Source organism: Bufo gargarizans, chromosome 1 (genome assembly GCF_014858855.1).
Source record: "Bufo gargarizans isolate SCDJY-AF-19 chromosome 1, ASM1485885v1, whole genome shotgun sequence".
Lineage (NCBI taxonomy): Eukaryota > Metazoa > Chordata > Amphibia > Anura > Bufonidae > Bufo > Bufo gargarizans.
In genome coordinates this window covers 281,782,423-281,795,021 of record NC_058080.1, presented here as the reverse complement: position 1 = coordinate 281,795,021, position 12,599 = coordinate 281,782,423, and the positions used below count along the sequence as shown (strand labels likewise).

The 12,599-nt window shown below is 42.2% G+C and overlaps 1 protein-coding gene across 5 annotated transcripts in view; it reads right to left on the bottom strand.

Moving 5' to 3' along the window:
* Positions 1-12,599, bottom strand: part of WDFY3 (WD repeat and FYVE domain containing 3) — a 315,047-nt gene that overhangs the window by 281,687 nt on the left and 20,761 nt on the right. For all 5 annotated transcript variants that reach the window (XM_044304189.1, XM_044304218.1, XM_044304197.1 and 2 more), the window contains exon 2: positions 886-988. The gene's annotated coding sequence lies outside the window, so the exon portion shown is untranslated. The remainder of the gene's footprint in view (positions 1-885; positions 989-12,599) is intronic.

The following is a 12,599-nucleotide window of genomic DNA, read 5'->3' as shown; positions in this document are numbered from 1 at the left end:
CATCGAGGCCAGATTCGCAGTTGTGAGCACAAGTTACCTGATCACTGCTGCTGGGTTCCGGTTCCATCGCTTTCCCTCATGCACCGCTGGTTTTGTAGCTACCCACATCAACAGGCAATGACTATTTGTGGTGGTGACATGTCACCCATGAGCCACCAGTAATTGGCTGTGGTGGTCACGTGACTCGCATCATAAAGGATGCTGACGTGGGTAGCTACGGGATCAGAGGCGTACAAGGGAGAGCGATGGAGTCAGAAGCCAGCAGCGGGAATCACGTATGGTCACCGGCGCAGGTCGGCCAGGCTGGGGTGGCCATTAAAGGGGAGAAAAAAAAAAAAGATGAAAAAAGGTGGACAACCTCTTTAAAAAGGGGATTTTCCGGGATAAATGTGATTTTCAACTTATATGCTCATGAAGGAGCTTACATTGTACATGATCCCCAATTTGGTCTCCCCTGACCTATTTTCACCATATAAACAAATCTTGTTTGTGTATATCCTGTGTGTAGCATTTCCTCTTACTATATCCAACCAAACCCATGATGCACTTCTCCTTTCTCTGACCATAGCTCCGGCTATGCCCCTAACAACACCCAGCTAGTCACATAGACACCCCTATCACTGCCACACTGTTGCTTTGATAGGTCCATGGATATATAATCACAGGAAATAAGAGCTGCATAATGCAAATGCCCGATCCAGCACGTAACCAAGACAAATATCATATAACAGATCCCATTGATATGGGGTCCATTAGGTATTCATTCGGTAGTCAGCATTTTGACATAATCTGTGATGGAGCCTCTGATGCAGATGTGAACATAACCTAATGTGTATGGCCAGCTTAACACAAGAATAATCAAATGTCAATGAAGACAGCACTGACCTTGGATGTTATGTCTGGAGCTAGATAGGATTCTATCCAGAACACGGAAGCCAGCACTGCCGCATCTTTACGGTTTGGTCATTTCATTTCTTGTCTGTGCCCCCTGTACAACAAAAGCAGTATTCCATCAATGCCAAATGCTAAAGTCAAAAATTATATTAATAAGTTCTAATTACTGAAAAGGAAGCATTAAAACTAAAACAGGAGGCTCGGAGTGGATTTAGGGTCCATTCACACGTCCGTTGTTTCTTTCCTGATCGGTTCCGTTTTTTGCGGAACAGATCTGGACCAGATCTGTACCCATTCATTTTCAATGGGTCCTGAAAAAAAATCAGACATTGTGCTGTCCGATTTTTTTCAGGACCCATTGAAAATGAATGGGTCCAGATCTGTTCCGCAAAAAACGGAACAGATCATGAAAGAAACAACGGACGTGTGAATGGACCCTAAAAAATAAAATAAAAAATAATCAATCACTCTACAGTTACGCACAGGTTCCTTCTGGTCTATACTTTCTGGCCTCTTTTTCCTGATGCAATAGCCTTTTTAATACAGCTTGTTAGGCAATGTTCTTTGGGTCTTATATTTTTGGTTCTTTTATTTTTATTTTTTCGAGCAGTGACTGAGGGTGTGGTGCATGACAAAAGGATTTCCTATTTGTCTTCTTAAGAGTCTGTGCCATGCACCACCCCCTCATCACCTCAAAGTGTTTCTTCAAACAGAAAAAGAGAAAACAAAATAAAAACAAAAAAAAGCAAAGAATAAAAGTCAAAACTTGACGGATCTATCTTAGAAATTTGTTTGCGAGCCCAAATAGAGCATCACTAGCAGGGATTTACAAATCATAGAGGTCAGGTAATCAATGGGACTGAAAAAATATTTCAGTATTTTTTCCAGAATGTTTGGTGATGTACTGTTTCTTTAGAAAATTTTGACTGCTGAACAGTATTTTATTCACTCTAGATAAGCTAAGTTTACACAGGACAATTCTGGAGATATGAAAGAATCGCGTCCGGTATACTGTTGAGGCCAGCGATTGGCTGCATGGCGGCTCATGCACATGGAACGTCACTGCTGCAGCCAGGAATATGACGTCACTGGCGGGAAAGACCAGAACACAGAGCTGGATGCAGGAAACAAAATGGGTGAGTATTGCTTCTTTTGAAATTTTAGCACATCTACATTAGCTTCCCAAGCTTTTATTTAACTAACCAACTAATGACCATTTTACTTAAGTTTTTCCAAGTTTTCCTCAAGTTAGGCTAAAAACGCATATTTAATAACTGCCTATCACTCAACACCACACAGGTCACAGAAGTTGTAACACAACTACAAGTAGGTTTAGAGCGAATAGACAGAGAGGCACAAGTTAGTCCATTCAGAGATTTTTTTTTTTTTTTTTTTTTTAAAAGGAGACCTTTTAATAGCTGTACTTAATAGAAGTACTGGTCAAGATCAGAAATAACAAAACTGATGGAGGTGTTGCAATACACAGAGTGGTGCCTTGGACGGAAACGTATGATTCTATGATTCTTTGGAGGCTCTCTTAGTAAACCATGGCCCAAACCTCAATACTTACACCTCTAGTGACTCATGAGCATTAATGTTTCTAGGTTCTCTAGAAGGCTTATTTTTTTACTTTTAAGTATAAAAATAAATATTCTGAACCTTGGGTTTTTAAATTCCCAGATTGCGGGCATCATGAGGAGCACTACATTGGATTGAGAGCTGACCAACCAAGCAACTTATGCCAATTTTAAATTGGAGCAGATGTGATCTACATGCGTATTCTCCCACAACTTATCACCGATATGCATTTATCCCTTTAAGGTCCTGCAATTCTGGCCTATCCTGTGGATAGGGGATAGCTTTTAAACTTAGCATAACTCCTTTAAGTCGGGCAATATCACTTCAACCTGCCATCTTGAGATATTTTCTTCGCTTATTTATCATAGTGCTCGGATCCTAGGTTTGAATTTTACCCAGGGTAATATCTACTGTTCTCCCTCTGTTCAGAGTGTTTTACCTCCGTTTACTCCACTTACCTCTTACCCACCAATATACATGCAGATATGTACATTTAGATTGTGAGCCCCAAAGGGGACAAGGACTGATGCGAGTGATCGAATATGATGGAGCTCTAAAGAAATGAACTTGTGTTTGACTTTCTTCTCATGGATCCATTATTTGTTTCTGGCTACCTTATGATTTTCTGTACAAGTCAATGAAAAGTTTATAGTAGAACTCGAAGTATGCTATGGTATTTCTGGATAGCCTATTACTAGAATTGATATCTTTTTTGGTATATAGTTTAGCGTCTTCTTGAAGTTTATAGTAGAACTTGCCGTTTTCTACTTGACAAAGTGGTAGTAATAAAACATTGGCTAGTTCGATGAGTAGATGGGCCATTCTTATTTTCGAAATTGTAATACAAGTTTCATCTTCTTCTCCAAAGACAGATCCATGAGGTCTAGCTCTGTCTTCAGCACTGGGTAATGCTACATTCCACAAATGACCCTCTACTCCTTTGTAGAGGTTTGTTTAAATTGAACATTTCGCCCTGATAGTCAATGGAAACGTTCCCGACATCGTTCCCACAATTAAGAATTTGTATATAAATTCACAGGGCTCTGTGGTTACTCTTACACCTTGCTGTTCGCTCCTTCACTCGCTCATCAATCAGAAAGTAAAAGGTATTTTTATATGTCTATTACAGAGAAGGCGCCAAACAGAGCATGAAAAGTACGTTTCATTTGCAAGCACGCCAGGAGCTGTCAAACTGCATGATTTCAGGAATTTAATTTTTTTTTCTTCCTTCTCGACGGACTGCACATCCTGTTTAATGAGAAGCATCAAGATCCCAGAACAAAACTGATGGGATCACGACACAAAGGCCAAGCACCTGTCCATCCTCTACTGTCCTCCTGTTATATTCTGCATAGATAAAATATCAATGGCCTCGACATGAAAATGGCAGACTACAATAAAGCTTATGGTGCAGAAAATAATATACAGTAATATTGTACAGCGAGCATTTGAAGAGAGCCGTTACATCTACACAGCAGATGAGCACGTTGAGAAGTGGTGGATTTGCGCCTAGAAGTTTAGCAATTTCATGTGGTGGCAAATAAATGACCTGTTGCCTCGTGATATATTTTCACATCGCCAACATCGAGAACAAATGAAGCTGCACCGAGGAAAAAATAAAATACTTGTCATCGCTACTTGTGTTACCAAACGCAGAACTGGCAGAGGTTTTTCTGTTTCTGGCCTCCTTCACCCATACATTATATTTGGAATCTGAGGAAGTGCCCGTGTTGCATTTTTTTCCGTTTTACATATGCGTTTGTGGCATTTTTTTTTTTTTTAGGTAGTTTTGGGCCAGATTTACTAATGTGTGTCTTAGCCAGAAATTAGTCTAAAAGAGTGGCAAAATTTGACGCATCTAGGGATTCTATACTTTTCTTTGAACATGCTAAATGGGGTGGTGCTTTCTAGAAAGAGGTGGAGATTTTACAGCTGATGACCTATCCTCTAGACAGTTTCTGATTGGTGGGGAGCAGATACCTGGTTTGAGAAGGCATCAGCAGTTCTGTGAACGCCGTTGCCTTCTCCTTACTTACCAAGTACAGCACAGTATATTGTATAGCAGCTGTGCTTGGTATCGCAGCTCAGCCCCACTCACAGGAGCACTGTGCCTTCTCAAACAGCTGATGGGGGGGGGGGGGGCGCTTCCTGGGTGTGGGACCCCCACCAATAAGATACTAATGACAGGTCATCAGAAGTAAAATCTCAGAACACCTCTTTAAGGCTACTTTCACACTTGCGGCAGTGTGATCCGGTGGGCAGTTCCGTCGTCGGAACTTCCTGTCGGATCTGCCGATTTGGGTGTGAATGAAAGCATTTGCAAGAACGGATCCGTCTCTCCGCTTGTCATGCAGACAGACGGATCCGTCTTGTATTTTTTTTTCACATTACCGGTCTGCGCATGCGCAGGCCAGAAGGACGGATCCGGCATTTTGAATGCCGGATCTGACACTAATACATTAGTATGGGGAAAAATGCCAGCATTCAGGCAAGTCTTCAGTTTTTTTCGCCGGAGATAAAACCGTAGCATGCTACGGTTTTATCTTTTGCCTGATCAGTCAAAACGACTGAACTGAAGACATCCTGAACGGATTACTCTCCATTCCGAATGCATGGGGGTATATCTGATCAGTTCTTTTCCGGTATAAAGCCCCTGTGACAGAACGCCAACCAAATAAGCCAACCAATAGTTGGTACAGAGTCAGATAAAACTGTCTATCCATGCACCACATATATCATCCAGCCTGAGGCACTGTGGTAAATAAGGTGCAGGTCTAGACAACCTGTCTATGTTTATGCCATCTACGGGTTTAATAAATCTGGGCTAGTGTTTTAGTACATCCGATCTTGTTGGCTTTTGTCTGCAAGTCAAACAGGAAAGTATGTACCCCACTAATCAAAAAAGACATAGAAAAACCAAAACATAAAACAATGCAATGTGCTATTTTGCCCTGCTTGAAAAGATCCAGTAGGTGTCCATGGATCATAAAAAACATCATGGATCCAAAGAGTATAGAGAAATAGCACTACAAAAAATGCATTTTTATACTGTGTTTCATAATTCCCATAGAATTATAGACATCAACTGATATAAAATATAACAAAGTCCCATCAAAACTCAAATATAACCAAAACAAAAAAAGGACCCTTAAAATATACTCTTTATTAAATTCATTAAAAACAGACTTGATAGATCTTACGGCCCACTTTTGCAGCGCTCAATAGTAGACACGTATATTAGATACTGAAAAACTACAAAAATTGATACAAAAAATAAATAAATAAAAAAAATCATCAAAGCATAGGGTCAACAAGGGGCAGAGGGGAGGCAGGTCAATCATTAAATATCCCTGCAAATGCCCTATACTGACCCTCAGCCCGGAGACAGCCCCTAGTGGTGGAGCCTCTCCATCCTGCTACCTTTACTGATTATCCCTAATGAATGACCTTACTCCTAATTACCCTTACGGGGAACCATCCCCATTCCTTAAAGATTGACGCTTGCGGGCAGATCATTCTCATGTTACCATACATGTACAGTTTGCAGATGAAACATCTGATACATTGCTAGAGGCACTGATAGAAGCCTCTGCTGAGGAGTCCTTCATATCTGTATAATGCTACATGCAGCAACAGACCCAACTGTAGATCAGTGGTGTTCATCGGTCACTGTTGGGGTCCATCAGGAGATGAATCCAGAACTGTGGAAAAGATGACGCAGATGTGAACAGAGCCCGAGTCGCGCACACCATAGCCCCTACATTCTTCAGATTGCCACAAGAAAGAGCGTGGCTTTGTCCGCTACTGCAGCTCTGACTCATTCACCTGATTCGGAGTAGGCCTGCATAAAATATAGGAGAAGCAACAGATGAGCCTGGTAAAACAGTAATGAAGAACCTTCATTCTGATCGGATCGGACCCCCACTGATCAAACAATATTGGCTTCTCATATGTTCAAGCTAGAATGGAAAACTCATTATATAAACAGTAATATATTTCCATAAAAAAAGGACCAGTACCATAGTACTATCATAGCGTCTGGCATGTATATATAGCTCCAGTGCACATCTTCAATAATGAACCACTGTTTACTACAGGGAATTCTCCAGCATGGCGTTTCCTGAAGAGGAGGGTTTGTCTGAGAGCAAGTACCAAGCAGAGCGGGGCAAGCAGCCAAACTTACTCTAACAAACTACAGCGAGAAATAAAGTGAAAAGAAGTGCTAGCCAGCAGACAGAAGTACTCACGTCATCAAGATTCCCCCCAGGGCATCAAAGGGTCCGTCCCTTCTAACACTCAGTAATTGGTTTCTAATTAAGAAGGTAGCAGTCGGGCTACTGTCAAAGCACTGGCCTTATTGTACTCGCTTTCAGGAGCATTTCCAAAGCAAGAACAGATCCAGAAGTGATCAAAATCAAATTAAAATAGCAATACTGCCTAATTTACTGTTTTCTAGTTCATCAAAATGCCCTCCAATGTGATAGGACTTGGGGTGAACTTAACAATCCATGTGCGCTAGAATTCTGGCAGGAAAACCGTCACACTCATTTTGGTGACTTATGATTTTTCAACGCCCTAGCCACTTTTGGAAATTAGGTGGAAAAGTAGACGTGGCCATTTTAATTAGGTGCACACTGCTATTATCAATTGCACCTTCTCAAAATTTTTTCGTAATCTCACTCCAGTACAGGGGTGGTGTCAAAAAGCCTGTGATTACAGATTTAAAGATGTGTCAAATTTATCAAACAATGTGCCACATTTCATAAATTTGGAGCAGATTATGGGAAGGCAGACTCTAGAAAAACTAAAAAAAATGATAGGATTGCCCAAAATTCTTGTGGCTTTGATTAAAGGAGTTTTCTGGGAATAGAATATTGATTACCACGAATATCAGACTGGTGGGGGTCTCTTGTACATCAATAATGGTCACAGCACTATTTTTGTTGGGTGCACGTCCCTTTCATGACCTTCTGCACCCAAGATAGAACTTCAGACGGCGCTCCAAAATTTGTGGTTTCACACGAAAATATTTAATTATCCAGCCGAAAGGTAGTGCAGCAGTAGTTGCACCAACGTTTTGGGCTTGGAATGTGTGTGGAGCTTTTTCAGTATGCCAGCTGTCGTGTGGTGCCTGACACCACCACCAATCAGCTGTTTGAAAAGGCCATGGTTCTCTGGCGAGTGTTGCGGCCTCCTCACAGCTAGCCAAGCACAGCGCCAGACGTTTCTAGTGGCTGTGCTTGGTATTGCAGCCCAGGTCCATTCTGAGCCACACAAAGGCCAAGTGGCTGATGAACGCAACGTCACTGCCCAGGAAGAGGCCGCAGTGCTCACCAGAATGCCATAGCCGATGGGCAGAAGTTCCAAGAGTCAAACCCCTGCGGTTCAGATCCTGATGGCCTATCCTGAGGATTCTACTCCTGGAAAACAAAGTCCAAGGGTAAGTAAAACTGCGCTTTAGATTAGACTTTGCTTTTAACTAGCATTCGGTTTGCTTGTGACATTGCTGTGTGTGTATCATAGTCACATATACAGTATACACATTTCAGTCGTAAAAGATGGTATTAATTGCTGTCAATGCCTCGACCTCCCTTTCTCCAGAACGACTGACTTCTAGCATTTATGTTCACAGGCTGCTCCTTGAGACTTGCATAAAAGGTCAGCTGATCGACCATCAGGAAACCATGAAAAGGAAGACTGGAAAGAACAGTCCCGAGTCAGCACTATCTGCTGGTCTGCACTACAGATGCCAGACAGGAGCCGTGTTATTCATGTAAACAGGCAGGCAGATAACACGCCGGTCCACCATTGTCATTGTTATATAGCAAAGAAAACAATATGGGTCATTACACACAAAAAACACAGAAATAGCAACTTGTACAGTATTTGTGCCAAGAACTGGCCTCAATGACAAGACTATTTCCGCTCGAGATGCTGCAGGCATTTTCCTGATCATGATCAGGTTTTTTTTTTAACCCATGCTATGATGTCACCATTTGCACAGTGCACATTTTTGCAAACAATATTCATATGCTATGCATTACTATTGTACATGCACATCACTGTATAATTCATGCTACCTTCACACTCGCGTTTGGTGCGGATCAGTCATGGATCTGCACAGACGCATCCGTTCAGAGGATAGATCATCAGTTTAAACAAAACTGCAGAACCCCTTTAAAGGGGTTGTGCCACTAATAACACTTATTCCCTATCCACAGGAGCGCTGTAGGGTAAGGTAGTGATGTAGTGTCCCAAGAAGTGAATGGAAAAGTGGACATAGTAAGGCTGCATTCTCTTGGGGGAGTTTGGCAGCACTTGCAGACCCCGATTCTCCTGATCGCTGGAGTGCCAGCGATCAAACACTTAGGAGCTCATTTATTAAGACCCGCTAATAACACACCAGTTTTAAGTGTCTCTGTACTGATGGAGGAAGCATCAAAGTTATGTGGAGGCGCAGGTCTCTACATAACTTTGGCCCTTCATCCAGCAGGCCATGCAATAAACTTGAACCTACACCTGCTCCCTTGCTGGCGTAGATTTAAGCTATTTTATTTACCAAAAGTTGACGTAGAAAATGATGAATGAGTTGGGCCTGCTGGCCACCCTCTTCTCCACCCACGTCACTGCCCATTTTCTCGACCTGTCAGAAAGGTGCCGGAAGCAGGAAAAAGTCACTGATTTTGTCTCACACTATTCTGTGACAAAAGCTGCAATTTTTTTATGTATGCCACGCATTTATAAATGAGCCCCTTAGTCTCTATCCTGTGGATAAGGATAACGTGTTAATAGTGGCAAACCCCCTTTAAAGATACAGTAAAATGTATCAAACATCTTGTGACATTTGATAAATTTGGCATGGCAGACTTCTGGAAAACGGACTTCAAAAATTCCCCCTAATGTGTCTAACTATCACTAGTAGGAACTCACACGGTAGAAAGTATATCCACAAATGTCAGATCATACCTTATGGGGTAAGTAGTACCATGCAATGGACATTCAAATTCGAGTTCAAATCCTCACTGGTGCAACTGCAGGCCATTACAATCCAACAGTATTCCCTATCAATTATATGCAGTCACCTTGAAGTATCCTAAGGAACACAAAATCAATTGTCCCATCTATCATGGAGCTGCAGTAAATTCAAAAAGAACACAAGCGGCGATCCCCTCATGGCCATAGCTCTATAATGAATGAAAGAAAACAGACTGTGGAGACCCTTGTTCTTAAACTTACTAAAATACAAACCAACTGCTTGAGGACTGGATCCTTCAAAATAAGGTCTGCACCTTGTTATGGCCTAGAAAATAAGCACTACATCCAAGCAGATGTGTGTTTGAACAACGCACTGACTAAACTATGATATCTTTATATAATCAGTACTGATACTACAAATGCTCAAAATAGTCCAAGGAAATCCATATTTACTACATTGAAGCCTGTAGGCACACAACCATTGAAGTCATGTCCACCTCCATGTTACTTTCCTAGCTTTTTAGGGGACTATCTGAGCATCATGGGAAAGCCCAGTGATGGCTAACCTTGGCACTCCAGCTGTGGTAAAACTACAACTCCCAAGATGCCCCCTTTGCTTGGTTGCTCTCAGAACTCCATAGAAATAAATGGAGCATGCTGGGAGTTGTAGTTTCACCACAGCTGGAGTGCTAAAGTTAGCCATCACTGGGATAGCCCAACCCCTGTAAAACTCAGCAATTTTTCATTTCTGCCTGGACATAGACTTAAAATGGAATAATGGTATATAACAGAATCTTAACTTCTGAAGACATGGTGTAGACCAGGAATCAGCAACCTTCGGCACTCCAGCTCCTGTGAAACTACGACCGCCATCATGCCAACTTACTCGGCTCAGGCTGTTCTTATAACTCTCACAGAGGTCAAAGGAGGATTCTGGGAGTTGCAATTTCAGAACAGCTGGAGTTCCGAATGGTTGCTGAACCCTGGTGTACACCAGTGTTCCCCAACTCCAGTCCTCAGGGCCCATCTGTCAGTCATGATTTGAGAATATCCCACAAAATGAATACCAGTGATAAGTCCTGATGCATTGACACTAATTATATCACCTGCTCAATACCAAGGAAATCCTAAATACATGGCCGGTAGGTGGGCTCCGAGGACTGAAGTTGAGAAACACTGGTGTAGACTATGAGGTGTACACCTCGAACAAAAATTCCATGCCTAACACCCTCTGACTTAAAGGAAATGTGTCATCAAAATTTGTTTCTGCCAGTTAAAAAACAGATAGTAAAGGTGGATTTAGACAGTCTGACTGAGCGGCCGATTGTCCTTCCCGACAGTTGGTTGCTCATTCAGTGAAGGAGACGACATATTTACATGCAACAATCTCCTTCACTGTATGAGGATGGGATCGCTATAGCAATCCCTCGTCCTCATACACAATCATGGCTTCTGAGCAGCAGATCTCTTCTTAGGCTACTTTCACACTTGCGGCAGGACGGATCCGACAGGCTGTTCACCATGTCGGATCCATCCTGCGGCTATTTCGCCGTGCCCGCGGACCGCCGCTACGTCCCCATTGACTATAATGGGGACGGGGGCGGAGCTCCGGCGCAGTACGGCGGTGCACGGAGAAAGCCGCCGGACTAAAAAGCCTGACATGCAGTAATTTTAGTCCGGCGCCCTTTCTCCGTGCACCGCCGTGCTGCGCCGGAGCTCCGCCCCCGTCCCAATTATAGTCAATGGGGACGTAGCGGCGGTCCGCGGGCACGGCGAAATAGCCGCAGGACGGATCCGACATGGTGAACAGCCTGTCGGATCCGTCCTGCCGCAAGTGTGAAAGTACCCTTAGAGTAGAATATAAGAGATCCCCCCCCCAAAGAAAAAGTCATAACTACAAAGACACAGGACTATTTCCCAACAAGAGCCATAGCTTATATCTACTACCCACGGCACCTGCCAATACACATATAGCTGCAAGCAAGTGGTGCAGCTCATTGTGCAGCTTGTGGATGTATAGCTGTCGATCATTTGACTCATCATTCATATAAAAAAAAAAGCTAATACTGCAAGACTAATATAGAAGAAGAAAAACAGTTTTTACATAATTCTGAATAAAATCAGAGAATAATATATATACTATTGAGCTTAGTGTCTACCCCTCCAGCCCTATGTTTTTTCTTACACAGAGATTAAACTTCATTTACATAAAAATTGACAAATTCTTCAGCCATAGAGGCAGACTGACTAATAGGGATATGGCCTTCCAGCTATGACCTTCTACGTGGGGTTTTCAGGCAGTGCATGTCTAGGATCCAGTCTAGCCTGAAGCTAACACATTGATCCAAGGGGAGAAAAATAAAGTTTGACAAAATTCTAACCAGGTTTTTCTATGTCCTTCTCCGTAATAGTTATGAAAAAGTTTAGTACAGAGTAATTTAGGTGCTGAATCTTGTAATATATGCTTCAGTTTCTCTTTAGGCGGATCGCTTTCCTTGAAGAGCCTGTAAACACACATTTATCTCAACTGGTTCTATGTGAAATTGTCCTTAACGTGTCTAAAAGGCAGAGTGTAATCCTCTGCATAAGAAACTATTTCAGGTTCAATTATACCGAAAATAGGTTTCTTTTTATACATTAAAACATATATTGAAAATAATTCCTTACAATAAAGATGCAAAAGCCTAACAGTTCTTCAATCCCACCGTTCTGTCCGCTAGGACAAATAGTCTCCACCATGTGAAAACAAACCCACTGCTCAGTTTCCATTTCTAGGTGGCAAGCTCTAAGTAGGCCAGTAGACAATGAAGAAACCTGGGCAGATATAACAACTAAATGGGGCATCAATGGTGTCAATAGATTAAAGCCAATCAACCAAAGATACAGTATATGTGCCCCTGGTGTCAGGTGCAAGAAATGTCACCTCCCTTACATAGGCGTCCTTCCTCATGTTTGCTCTCGGCTCAACATATCCATAGGTGTGTTGCATGAGGTGGCCAGCTTTAAAAAAAAAAGAAAAAAAAGAATTTTGCAATATTGTGCCACAAGATGTCTATCCTATATATACACATGCATATGTTGCCACCAAGTGGTTGTGCTGTGAATTGTAAGATGGAGTATGGAATAATCTTATTGAGGTATACATTTTACTT